This window comes from Elgaria multicarinata, chromosome 5, assembly GCF_023053635.1.
Source record: "Elgaria multicarinata webbii isolate HBS135686 ecotype San Diego chromosome 5, rElgMul1.1.pri, whole genome shotgun sequence".
NCBI classification, from domain to species: domain Eukaryota; kingdom Metazoa; phylum Chordata; class Lepidosauria; order Squamata; family Anguidae; genus Elgaria; species Elgaria multicarinata.
This window is the reverse complement of record NC_086175.1, coordinates 118,258,828-118,272,135: the sequence shown is the minus strand read 5'-3', so window position 1 is coordinate 118,272,135 and position 13,308 is coordinate 118,258,828. Positions and strand designations below refer to the sequence as shown.

Below are 13,308 nucleotides of genomic sequence, written 5' to 3'. Positions count from 1 at the left end.
ACAAAAAACCCACCTGCACCTATTTTTCTGATATTTGACAGGAGTAATCCCCCTCCTAAGAGGTTATTCCACCTGCAAATCTTCAATTCTAACAAAGTGTATGTGTGTGTGTGTGGGGGGGGGGAATTAAAGCCATTCCTTGATTTCTTATAATAATCAATGGGAGGCACTATGTCTCAGATTTCCAAATCCTGGCTCATGTTTGGTACCCAAGTTGAAGCAAACAGCCTCCAAATTGATCCAAATAGAATCAACCATTTTTTAAAGCGCCAAATCTGGGTCCATGCCAAATCTTGGCATACTTCTAATATAAACAATAAACATGTGTGGCCAAAGAAAAATAACCAGTGTCTTGTAATGTTTCCCTGCTTTAGTTGGCTGGGGGCAGCTTTCACATGCCACAGGCAATCAGGCAACTGGTTTGTATGCAAACGGGGGGCGGGGAGTTTACTTTATTTTAGGGCTACCTCCTTATGCCCCCTTGGACGACTGGTTCCGAGAATGGTTCCGAGATGGCTCTTGGCTGCCGTGCAACTTCAATTCTTGGGTTGGATCTAGATTTAGGTGTGTGTGCAGATGGGCTGGAGGAAGCGGACTTCCCCGTGATCTCCCCGTGACAGCTTGTGGGAGGGGGATTCCCCCAAATTGGGGAGAGGCACTTTGTATAAGTGGAGCCCTTCTGTCCATAGAAAGCAGATTCTGGATACAACTCTTTGCCTTATTCAGAGCCTCAGGATTTCTCTCTTTATTTCAGAATTATTTTTGCCAGTTTCAAGCTATTGTCCCTTGGTGATAACCATTTCAGAATAAGTAATCCTGACTGTATCTGACAGTAACATGCACATTATGTTAACAGTTTTTGAACTCTGTAGCCTCCCCACTCCAACCCCCGGACCTAGGGAGAGGGGAATTCAGTTGAATTGGAGGAAGACAATAAATCATTTGAAAGTTAATCAAGGGTAAACAAAACCATCAACAATTGCATGACTAATACTCAAAACACCCTGGATTAGGGTGACATTTGTTTTTCTTAGCTTGGAATAAGAACCAACATGACAAAATGCCTCTCCCACATCCTTAGCCTCTGACTACACCCCTGTTTGAAATGCCTAGGTAAACACACATCTGCCACTTACAGGACCGTTTAATAAGGAAACGAAGAACATCCCTGCTCATACTGCTATGGGCAATGTTAAAGGTGCCTGGCCTAGACGTTGTAACTGGGCCATCTACCCAGGGGCACAGTTCAGATGTGTGCTCGCATATACGCACATCACAGTTCTGTAAGGTTTCTGGTGTACTGTTCACAGCCATTTTCAGTGTGGAAATAGAAGGTGAAGTCACGTTCTGGGAAGTCCTGTGAAATCTGTCTCAGTGTTCACCTTTGTACAACTTCCTAGAAAGGAAGCAGTCATTCTCTGCACCTAACAGAGAGGCTTCTTCTACCTTGGTAATATTTTCTGGGTCAAACTGTTCAGGCATGGCTCTTCTGTCCTCCAAACAGCGGCATACACCTGTTGTTGATGTCATTATTATTATTATTATTATTATTATTATTATTATTATTATTATTATTATTTCTATACTACCCTATAGGTGAAGCTCTCTGGCTGGTTTACATAAGATTAAAACAATTAAAAACAATATACAAAATTTTAAACCACAAGAACATGAATCTAAAAACAACTATAAGCTATAAACCTAAAAACAGATCCAGGGTTGGTGAAACTCATCACATATTGCTAAATGCCTGGGATGATGATGATGATGATGATAATAATAATAATAATAATAATAATAATAATAATTCTTAGCTGCCTCTCCATTTTGATCGAGGTGGGGAACAACAGTAAATATAAAATACATAAAACTGAATTAAGAACATAATATACATTGTTGAAAACATCCTAAAAACATTCTAAAAATATCCTAAAATTCCACTGGATAGGCCTGCCAGAAGATGTCTTGATAGCTTTCTTGAATGCTAATAGACTGTCAAGTTGACAGATGCTAGTAGACAGTCAAGTTGAAAAGCCTTGACCTGGCGCCGAAAAGATGGCAATGTTGGTGCCAGGCAGGCCTCATCAGGGAAATCATTCCATAATTGGGGGGCCACCGCAGAGAAGACCCTCTCCCTTGTTGCTGTCTTCTGAGCCTCCCTCAGAGTAGGCATCCAGAGGGAGACCTTAGATGTTGAGCGTAGTGTTCACATGGGGAAAGGCGTTCCATCACGTATTGTGGTCCCAAGCCGTGTATTTGCTATAAAGCCATCAAGGACATGAACCACAATTTCTAAAAATAAAACTTTAAAACAATAAAAAGAACATTTTAAAAAACTGAAACATGAAACAAGCCATTGCAAAGGCTACAATAAATAGATGTGTCTTTGCACCCTTTCTAAAAGCCAAGAAAGTGTGGCGGTGCAGCAATCGTATGAAGGACGCATTTCACAGTTTGGAAGCAGCACTGGAGAAAGCCTTTTCACGCGGGGTAACACACGTGGGCCTTTGTGGCTAATGGTACCCGTAATCCCATCCCCAACCACCATTTTAAAGAAGAGGGAAAGTAGAAAGATCAGGGCGGCAAGGGGAGATGGGAATTATGCAAAATAATGAAGAGCGGGTTCTACGTGGCAAGTTGTGTGGCTAGAGCAAGTGTGGTGTAGTGGTTAGATGTTAGTCTGGGAGTTGGGCAACCTGGTTCTAGACTCCGTTTCGCCATGGAGCTCAGTAGTAACTTTGGGCTAGTCACTGATTCTCAGCCTAAGCTAACTTACAAGGGTTGCTGAGAGGATAAAATGGAGGAGGAGGATCATGTATGACACCTTAGGCTCCTTGGAGGAAAAGGCAGAATATAAATGTAGCAACGGAATAAATTAAGCACTCTGCAGGAGCAGGCCAAGGGTCCAGCAAGTCCAACAAGCATTTCGTTCATACGGTAGCCAGTCAGCAGCTGCCTGTGGCAAGCTCACAAGCAGGACATGAGTGCAACAGTATTTATTTATTTATTTCATTTATATATTGCCCATAGATGACGCTCTCTGGGCAGTTTGCAAAAATTAAAAGACCGACCATTCAAAAATCAAAATACCAAATTTAAAAACATAAGAACAGCTAACATTTAAAATAATTTTTAAACAATCAGCCAGGCCAAAGATAGTTCTGGAGGCAGTTAAAACTCAACATATGCTATTAAATGCCTGGGAGAAAAGTCTTGACCTGGCACTAAAAAGATAACAATGTTGGCACCAGGCGGGCCTCATCGGGGAGTTCGTTCCATTATTTGCATAGTACTCTCTGGATTGTGGCCAGATCTACACCAAGCAGGATCTAATACCATGAAAGCGGTTTGAAAACAGTGTATGGAATGTGTCAAGGGTCCCAACTAGGGCTGTGCTCCGCTCCATTTCGGGTTGTAGAAACGGCATCGGGAGTGGCCTGATTCGCCTCTGTTAAAGGCGGATGCGAAGCGAGTCGGGGGCTTAGCGAAGCATCACGAAGTGGACTGCCCATTTGCAGAGCGATCCGCTTGTCGCAAAGCTCCGCCCGCCATTTTGGAACTTTTTCCCCATAGGATTGCATTGCGTGAAAAATGGGCATATTTTTTGTTTTGTTTTTCAAGCTACATCCCTGAAACTTACTGTGCTTAGAGAGTGATGACTGGGGGGTCATTTGTGTCGATTATCGGAATTTTTCGTGATGCGGTTTGCTTGCTATTAATTTTTTTAGAATGGGTAAAACAGGAGGGGGAACATTTTTTGGAAGCGATGACAGGCAGATTCAACTCCCAGTCATGATGATAAGTGATCACCTCATGTGAAGCATCCTCTAATCCCAATGTTGGAGGGGAGACTAAGCCAGAGCCACCAAGAGACAGTTTTCCTTTCTCTCTCTTTGTGGGTTTGGAGTTCGTGGAGAGAGGAGTTCTGTGTACTGTAGCTGCGTTTGTTTGGAGAAGATAGGATTTAGCTTGGGGGGAGGTTGTTTTTTTGTTGGTTTGAGACTTTTGGCTTAGCTTTCCTTTGCTCTGTGTTTTGCCTTCCTTTGATTTATATAAATTTATCATTCTTCATTTGGAGTGCTTGTTTCCCAACCCCCACCCCTTCCCCCTGTCTTTTAAACCCTGTGTTCTGTGACTGTGTTTGTATTCATTTTCCTCCTTCTATATAAAAAAAGAAAATAGTTTAAAAAATCTATCCTCTCTTTCTCTCTCTCTTTCTCTCTCTCACTCTGTGTGTGTGTGTGTGTGTGTGTGTGTGTGTGTGTGTGTGTGTGTGTGTGTGTGTTTTGGGTCTGTGTGTGAGTGTGTTTGCTGTGCACTGCTTGCTTGTTAAGTGCAAAAAGCATAAAGTTTGAGCATTCAAATAAAGTTTGGGCAAAGCACAATACTTGTCCCATTTCCCCAAATAATAATTACATTTATTATTATTATTATTATTATTATTATTATTATTATCATTATCATTATCATTATTAATAATTATTGATAATGAGAAAAGGCAGCAGGTGCCCGTCTGTGGTTGGGCATGGTGAAAGCAGTGGGCAAGGCAAGGCTGGCACCAGTAAGCAGGCAGCCTCTCCTGCTGTGAAAATCAAATGTTCAAGTCCTTGGCTGGGTGCTCCTCAACAGAAGCAGGAGAAGAAGCAGGCAGACGCGGGTGCTTCTCCAACTTGTGCCCGCCGTTCGCTTTTTGAGGATGGGAAAAGTGCCCCTTTGCAAGAGGCAAGCAGCAGCAGCAGCCTACCTGTGCCCGCCTCTCTGCCTGCCTGCCTCCTCTGCCTGGGTGCCGTCATTGTGGGGTAGCTGGACCTGCTGGGACTTACTTCCCCAGAGATCTGTGGCTTACCCGTGCAATGTAACAGCCCCTTACTGCCTGCCTGCCTGTGCCCGCCTCTCTGCCTGCCTGCCTGTGCCCACTTTGTGGGGTAGCGGGATCTGCTGGGACTGACTTCCCCAGAGCTCTATGGCTTAGTCGTCGTACATCGTGTAGCACCTCCCTGCCCTCCTGGTGCCTGGGAGATGTAGATGGGCTGTGTGGGTCAACCCCACAAGCCTATGGCATGCTTGCTCCCAGTGCTTCAGGGGCATAGCCACCTGCTGCCCCTCCTCTTCTGTGCCTGCGTCAGAGGGCCGGTTTGTGTGTGTCTTGCTTTGACTCAGGGCGTTTGTCCTTCCTCATGATGAAAGGCAGCTGCACTGCTGCTGCGCTCACCCTGTTTAAGAGTTCTTGAAGTTCCGTGTGTCCATTTTTGAAGTGTTTAACTTGAGAGGATCATTCTTATTTAGATATATCTTTAAAAATTCACTACAGGGCATGCTTGGATTTCCTTCAAAATGGGCATGAATAAGGATCAATGTGGAAGCTCTGGTGGTGCCCACTTAGAGGTCTGGATGTGGGAAAATGACGGAGATACATGCATTTCTGTAAATGGGGAAAAATATTTTTAAAACTCCCCCCAAAATCAGGGCATGCTCGGATTTCCTCCAAAATGGGCAGGAATACGGATCTAGGTGGAAGCTGTGATGGTGGCCAGTTGCAGGTCTGTATCTGGAAAAATGACGGAGATCACTGCCTTTCTGAAAATGGGGGGGGGGGATTTTTCAAATATTCCCCAAAAATCAGGGCATGCTTGGATTTGCTTTAAAATGGGCATGTATTTTCATTTATAAGCTCTCATGGTGCCCATTTTTATGTTTCTAACTTGAAAATTAAAAAAGTTATAGGTGTTTGACATTTTCAATGCAAGTCTATGGGGGGAAAACACGGAGCTCCGATTCGGATCCGGAGCCGCAGAGCGGACCGGACCGAACCATAGGCAGATCGACGCGGGGCGGAGCGGACCCGATCCGGAAGTTGCGGATCGGGATCCAGAGCGGATCAGGGGGGCCGTGCACAGCCCTAGTCCCAACAGTTGCTGGTGCACTTCAATACCGTTATAAAGCAGTAGTGTAGATCCTGCCTGTGTCTCCCAGCAATGGAATGCAGAGGCGTAGAGTGTCTGATGTGGGAGTGCTTACAGTGGAATTGCTGCTCTGCAGGACAGACTCCAAGCCTGCCTTGAGCCCCAGCTGTAAGGTAGCAGCCGTGTGAGTTCTGTGATCGTTCCTCCCCAAATCTCAGCTTTCGTTTTTTGTCAATCTTTCACCCCGTGCAAAAATAAGCTTGAAGACAGAGGGACAGCAACGGGTGGCAAATTCTTGCCCAGCGTGTGAGCAAATGGATCAGCACAAGGGGTTCCATTTTCCCACTGAGATCATCCCTCCCCAAGGCTTCAGAGCATGGGTCAATTCTATAAGTAGATGAAACCCACCTTCCCCAACCCGGTGCCCTCCAGATGTTGCTGTTGGACTGCTCCTCTCATCATTCCCTTTGGCTATGCTGGCTGAGAGCGATGGGAATTGCAGACAAGATATCTGGAGGGCACCAGGTTGGGGAAGGGTGTTGTACGCCAATTGCATAGATCACATAATTGATTCAAGACCCAGAATTTGGGACTTTTAAGTGTGAGACACTCTTGCTTCTGCTTTCCTCACCTCTTTTTTTCATGTCAGTTGAGTCCTAACTATTAAAACATGTCTCAGTAGGAGACGCACAGAGAGAGAGAGAGAGAGAGAGAGAGAGAGAGAGAGAGATCTGGATGTGTTTTGGGATACAGACGTGTTTCTAGGGAGACTTCCAGATGTTGGCTTTCTCTATTGATTCTCGTGCTTTCGGAGGTGACTGGCACCTGCAGGCCAGATGTCAGCTCTGCTGATTCCCATGCTGATTTGCTGGCAGTCCAAGCGTGCCACCAGGATCGGGCTGGGGATAAAGCACAAAGCCCTTGTGCAAAACCAGCTGCTGCCATGCCCAATCTCCGTGCTAACAGGTCTTCCTTCCATCAGCGCTTTCCATTTCATTTCCAGGTTTGACACTTATCGCTGCTGGGTAAGCTGACGTCCAGAGACGCCACCAGAAGCTCCAACGTTGCACTTGTGATGTGGCAGCCAAAAGAAATCTGCCAAGGATCTTCACTCAGACAAAACAGAACGTACAGGCGGGCAGACACATCTGGTTGCACAGCAACAGGGGTGGGGTGGGGTGGGGAGAGTTATAAAACTTGCTGCTTTACAGTCAGCCCTGGCAAAAACAAAAGAGGCTATTAATTTTCAGCAGAACAACTGTGTGTGTGTGTGTGTGTGTGTTTCAAAGTGAACTGCCCATGCAACAGAAAAGTTTTTTTTTTTTTTTACCAAAACAGTTGCCTTTTAGGGTGTGCTGTAGTTGTTCTCTGATTGAGATGGGGAGAACCCAGCAGATATTTTCAGAGAATGCGGCCGAGTTTTTTTCACTAGCTGTTCAAGAAACGGCCCTGCTAAGCAACACAAGAGGCCACTGGTTGTGGGACTGCTGAGCCGTGGTGTCCTGGAGCCGGGGCACGTTAGGATGCAGCCAGGGCACTTTTTAATCAGCAGGCATGATGTCATCTGCCACCACCCCAGAATTCCCTGTTTCCTCTGAGCTTACTTGCAATCTTCCCAGGGCCCATTCTGCCATGCCCGGCAAAGCCTGGGCATGGGGAGGGATTTGTGGGCGGAGCAGGGAAGAGACGTGGCTATCCTGCATTGGCAGGATTTCGCGCCACTGGGGCTAGGAGGGGTTTTGGCCTTTTAAAAGTATGTGTCTCACCCCTCCAAGCCCTCTTGCTTCTGCGGCTCCCTCCCTCCCTCCCTGTCGACAGTGTGAACTACTGGTCGCCAATAGGGGGCCGAGTAGGAATTTTTTGCTCACGTTCTGAATTGGACGTGAGTTGTTTCGCCTACTCCACACTGTAAGACAGCGGGGGAGTATAACTAGGTCAATTTGGCTGCGAGTTGATTTGGTCACCTAATTCTAGGCAGGTAGGGAAGGGCATCCAGAGGGAATGTAATGGTGAGCTTCCAAGGCACTGTTACAGTGATAGGTGACTCCCGAGGGCTCCCAGTGTTGAGCCTTGTGGCCAGGCTGGGGGATAAGGACCACCTTTGAGGCCGACCTCTCTCACCCACCTTGAGCCTGAGGGCATGGGTTGGGGGTGACAAGGGAAGGTCTCCCTACCCCACGTGGGGATGGACAGCAGGGCGGCAAAACTGAGCGCCACCCGCTGGGCCAGGAAAGCTCGCCCCTTCACTTAGTAAGGCCTGAACGCAGGCCAGGCTGGATGCCCGGTGGGAAGCCTTTGCAGATCTTGAATAAATGTGGCCCAGTTTAAATTCCAGCACTTGTGTCGTCTCTTCTTTCTTGCGTCCGTCCCACAATACCCAGGCAGCGGTGGCAGAGAGGGGGAATGAATTTTCCCATCAAGAATACATTCTTCCTTGTAGTGATGCAAAATACTTTTGGGTGGTTTGGTCTTGAAAGGGCAATTAAGTCCCATTAGCTTTACAAAAGACCTGTTCTTGGTGGAGACAGAAATGGGGACAATTGGTTTGTTGATATGGATCAACACATGTGTGTTGTCTTAATGAGTGCCTGGGCACAAAAAATTACCACTGCACCACTGCTGCTGACTCTCATGTCCCACTAAAGAGTTTGAAAAACCCTTATTTCAACAGACATCTCCCTACCACCTAGAAACCCTAATTTTGTTTTAGAAACCACAACTCCAGGAAAGGGCTGGGTTCTTTAGGTGGTGTCATAAGAAGAAAGCTTCCAGTCAAGCAGGTACAACACTGCAGCAGATTATGTTTTCAGAATGAGGTACAAATGAAGGGAGAGCCAGTGTAGTGTAGTGGTTATAGTGTCAGACTGGGAGTCGGGAGATCCGGGTTCTAGTCCCCACTCGGCCATGAAAACCCACTGGGTGACTTTGGGACAGTCACAGACTCTCAGCCCAACTTACCTCACAGGGTTGTTGTTGTGAGGATAAAGTGGAGAGGAGGAGGAGGATTAGGTACGCCACCTTGGAGGAAAAAAGGCGGGATATAAATGCAATAAATAAATACATAAATAAAATTAGATAAACACAAGTAATGTGTACACCTAGTTAGAAAATGGCTGTTAACGGTTGGGGGCATCCATAAAGCATCCTTAAAGAGGTGGAGCAAGAGAGGGGAGTCACAAAGCTGTGATCAAGGTGGAACTGGAAATTGGTCAGATGGGAAAAGGTGTGACAAGGTGGGCCAAGGATGCTTAAAACTGCAAGGTGCTTCAAAATGGGATGTGTTACAGGATAGTAATTGCCACCAAGTTAGACGGTTTGAAAAGGGATTTAAACAAACTCATGGAGGCTATCAATGGTTACGAGTCCTGATGGGTTATATGTTACAGCATCAGGGGCAGTTTGTCTGTGCATACCAATTGCATGGGAACACAACCAGGAGGGTGCTGTTGCACTCATGTCCTGCTTGTGAGTTTCTTGTGTGCTGCTCTTTGGCCACTGTGTGAACAGAATGCTGGTCTTGATAGACTCTTGGGCCGTAGCCAGACCTAAGGTTTATCCCTGGATCGTCCAGGGGTCAAACCTGTTCATCTAGGTGACACACAGGGGATCCAGTGCTCAGGCAGGGGCGAACCCTGGATGATCCCAGGATAAACCTTAGGTCTAGCTGTGGCCTTGGTCTGATCCAGCATGGCTCCTCTTACGTTAACTCTATACGGAGGAGCATTCACAGCACACTGGGGGGTGGGGAGAATTGTGACTGCCTTTAGCATGAAAACCATCAAGTCATCTTTTTGAGAGGAGTCCAAGCAATAGCTTGCTTTGCTGCTAGCTGCCGGCTGCATGTTGTCGCTCTAAAGCACTAGTTGTATGTGAATTGCCTCTCCCCAAAAGGATACAAATTTGTGTGATGTTTGGGGTCAAAAAGCCATGGATATTAAGCTTCTTTCCCTCATCAACACCACCGAGTGATATCCCCAATCCACCATTTGGAGAAGTGGGAATCAATAATGAGCCATCAGCACAGTTTGTTGCGCTGAACCTGATGTGCAAAACAACGCCTTCATCTGGAAGCTCAATTAGAGTGCGATGGCCAGAAGGCTCTATTTGCTCCTAGCTTTGTCCTTCAATCCCTTCAAGGGTTTGCTGTTGCCTTTGTGCGTAAGACATGTTTGGCCTGTTTTTATTTCACCAGGCAGAACTTTGCCCAGAGCAGTTTTTAAGACACACGAAACCTCCCGGCCGCCCACTGAGCTGAGGTTTTGTTTCTTTATTTACTTCTCCGTGTTGCACGGCGCGTTGACAAAAGAGATGGGCTGCTGCTTCGGCACTTTCAGTAGGCCGCCCTGCCCTCCCCTTCCGATGTACTTTAGTGAAACAAATGTACCATGAACGAACAGCCGATGGTGAAATGTCAGGTCAGGGCATGCTGGTTTACCTGAGCCTAGTTGTGAGTGTCACTGACATCTTTATTACTATCATCATCTGCTCTACCACCACCACCGCCACTAAACCAATTAGATGCATTTGTTTATGACAGTGTTGCTCAAGTTACACCCTGTTACCAAATGTGCTCCTCTACACGTGTACGAATTTTTGCACATTCTCAAGATACGCGTTCATTAAAGGACCTTTTTGGCTTTGGCAATTTCTGTCATGAGAAATCCAGCCCCCCCCCCCCCCCCCCGGCTTTTTCAAGAACGGGAATTGATGAAACACCTCTAAGAAATTAAAGTGTACACTCAGTCTCGGAAATTAACTTGGTAGAGTTTTCATGAAACAAAACAAGTAAAATATACGTACAATCAGTGGATGAGGAGAGAACTAGGTTGTGGGGACATTTGCGTTGTTCTCTCTCATAGAAGGAGGCTATGATTTGTACAAGAACCTCTTGAAAATGGGATAGAAATTCAACGAAACCCCCTCCCTAGGTCTGTGTAACCTATTCCTTTGCCTGAAGTTTGATGTACCTTGAAGCTCCTGGGTCTCAGTGGATAACAGAAAAATGTGTCCATTTTAGACAGGGGTTGCAGCAGATCTCTGCCTGTGGTGATGTGAGACCCTAAGTAGCCAGACTTGGATGAGACTGGGCAAAAAAAAAAAAAAAGCAGAAAAGTGACAGTGTCTCTGGGTTTGCCCACAGACTCCAGAGTTTGTCCTACTCTGAAGCAAGCAATTAGATATATATCTCCTGGAGGGTCTGTGTACCAATACTAGTTAGAATGGAACACTGTCTAGGAATTCCTATTCCAACATAGGCAGGAATAGGAATTGTGCAGTGATACCATGTTCTGTTCTGTACTTCATTGAGGCTCACGGAGAAAGCTGGTAGCATCTGATGGCAGGCAGAACAAAGCAAGAAGAAAGTTGGGCCTTGGATAGTGAGCCCTGCTGGCTTTAACTCTCTCTTACTACAGCAATAGGAGGATGTTGTCACAGCAGGGAGCTAATGGAAGCCTTATGTATGCTGACAAGGCCTGTACTGTGGCCATCACCACCCTTCCTGCAAGAGTGATTGAGCCATTTAAGGAGCCTCATCTGATTTTGTAGCCTGAACCTTCTATGAGGCTGAGGAGGTGGAGGTCCTTCCATGGACTCATCTTTTGAGGTAGAGGATGGTGGCAGGGCTGTGCCTCTAAAGAACTTATTGTCTAACCTCTCTGGTAGTAGCCTGTGTTTTGGCCTCCTTAGAACCCTCTGCTGCACACTGGAAAGTCTGAGGGCTGGAGGTCACAGCATCCCATCTGGAGGCCACCAGGTTGAGGAAAGTTGATCCAGTAGGAACCCGTGATACAGGTAAAGCCACTAGCGAAACCTGTAGCTGTTGGGTGTGTTGGGGAGGGATGTATGAGGATTGCATTTCAGTTCATGCCCCAGTTACAACCCCAGAAGTGAACTGGAATGGATCCACATTTCTTGGCCAAAACTCACATAGTCCTGAGAGTGTGTTCATATTCGAACAATGAGTTTGCTAGGAAAAAAATCCTACTTTAAAGATGCCCGTTTTGGAACAAAATATGTGTTTTCATGCTTTGGTCTATGCCACACCCAAATGCGCACTTTTTCTATTCTCTAAAGGAGAAAGAAAAACACACTTTTTCAGGAACAGAATGAGGCAAACCGAGCTTCAAAGCGGAAATCGGAAAACCTTGACAAGCCCAAGTCTGGCGGACTCTCTTTTTACCTCTTTGAGGGGGTAAAAGCTGCTGTTTACTAGCACCTCCATCTAGAGCAGTGAAGGCTGGTGGCTCTGATATCAGTGGTGTGGTGAATCTGCTTCAGGTTTCAGTCAGAACCAGTCAGAACTCTAAAGGAGCTATTGAAGGGGCAGAAACACCTTGGATAGCTCCTTTAGAGCTCTGGCTGACTAAAATCCGGAGTAGATTCACTGCCCTACTGGCATCGGAGCCACCAGCCTCCACTGCTCTGGAGAGAGAATTACTTGTGGAATAAGCTATTCCACCACCAAGAGAGCCCTCGCTGTCCTTTCACTGCTTTATTTCCCACTGTGTCATTCCCCTCCCACAAGAACAGGAGTCTGGAAAGGAAGTCCTTCATAATGAAACACTACAAGCAGATGACAATTTCACTACATTTCCTACCGCACATCAAGTCCAGATGTGTGGCCAACTCTTTCTTGCCACTTGGTGGGATGATACAGGGAACTATGCTGTCGTGGGATGAGAGAACTCATCCTGCTATAGAACTGTGCTACAGTAGGATTTTTGGCCATTCATGGGCAATTTATCTTAACGGCAGTCATCCCCTGATTAAAGAGAAACAACCTGGTGCCTTTCAGATGTTTTGGCCTACAAGTCCCATAATCCTTGACCCTTGGCCATGCTGGCTGGGGTTCATGGACAATCTTGACCAATACATCTGGAGGGTACCAGAGTGCCCATTTATATACCGCCCAGAGAGCTGTAAACCGCCCAGAGAGCTTCGGCTATGGGGCAGTATATAAATGTAATAAATAAAATAGTTTCTTTCACCTTGATGGGAATGTTTGTTGCTCTCTTGCAGTGTAGATTGGCAAGAACCCCAACCCCACAATATGTGCCTTGCCAATGGGCCTGCACACACGATTTTGGGGACACGTCGCATCTGAAACCAGCTGAGCTGAAAATACCCGCAGCGCTTTTGCTTGTCACTTTCATGTCTGTAGTAAGAAGTAACCATGTCTAAATGAAATCTGCACATTACTTGGCAAGGCAAATGGAAAGGGAAAAAGTGGGGGGGGGGAGAGAGAAAGTAAACTGTGAGCCTGTCATCTGGCACAGGATATGTTAATATTTTCTCACTGACGTGGAGCTTAATAGCCTGAGCATACAATTGGCATCCAGGGTTCTCCTTCTGTTTTAATGACAGACTCAAAGCATTGAGGGGCCCCAAAGACCGTGCAGCTGGG

General features: G+C 46.3%; 1 protein-coding gene across 2 annotated transcripts in view; it reads left to right on the top strand.

Annotated features, from left to right (window-relative positions):
* Nucleotides 1-13,308, top strand: part of YAP1 (Yes1 associated transcriptional regulator) — a 451,661-nt gene that overhangs the window by 96,259 nt on the left and 342,094 nt on the right. Inside the window, exon 10 of one of the 2 annotated variants that reach the window (XR_010025487.1) lies at nucleotides 7,070-7,089. The exons of the other annotated variant lie outside the window; for it this stretch is intronic. The gene's annotated coding sequence lies outside the window, so the exon portion shown is untranslated. Of the gene's footprint in view, nucleotides 1-7,069; nucleotides 7,090-13,308 lie in introns of those variants that run through there. 2 annotated transcript variants of the gene reach the window in all.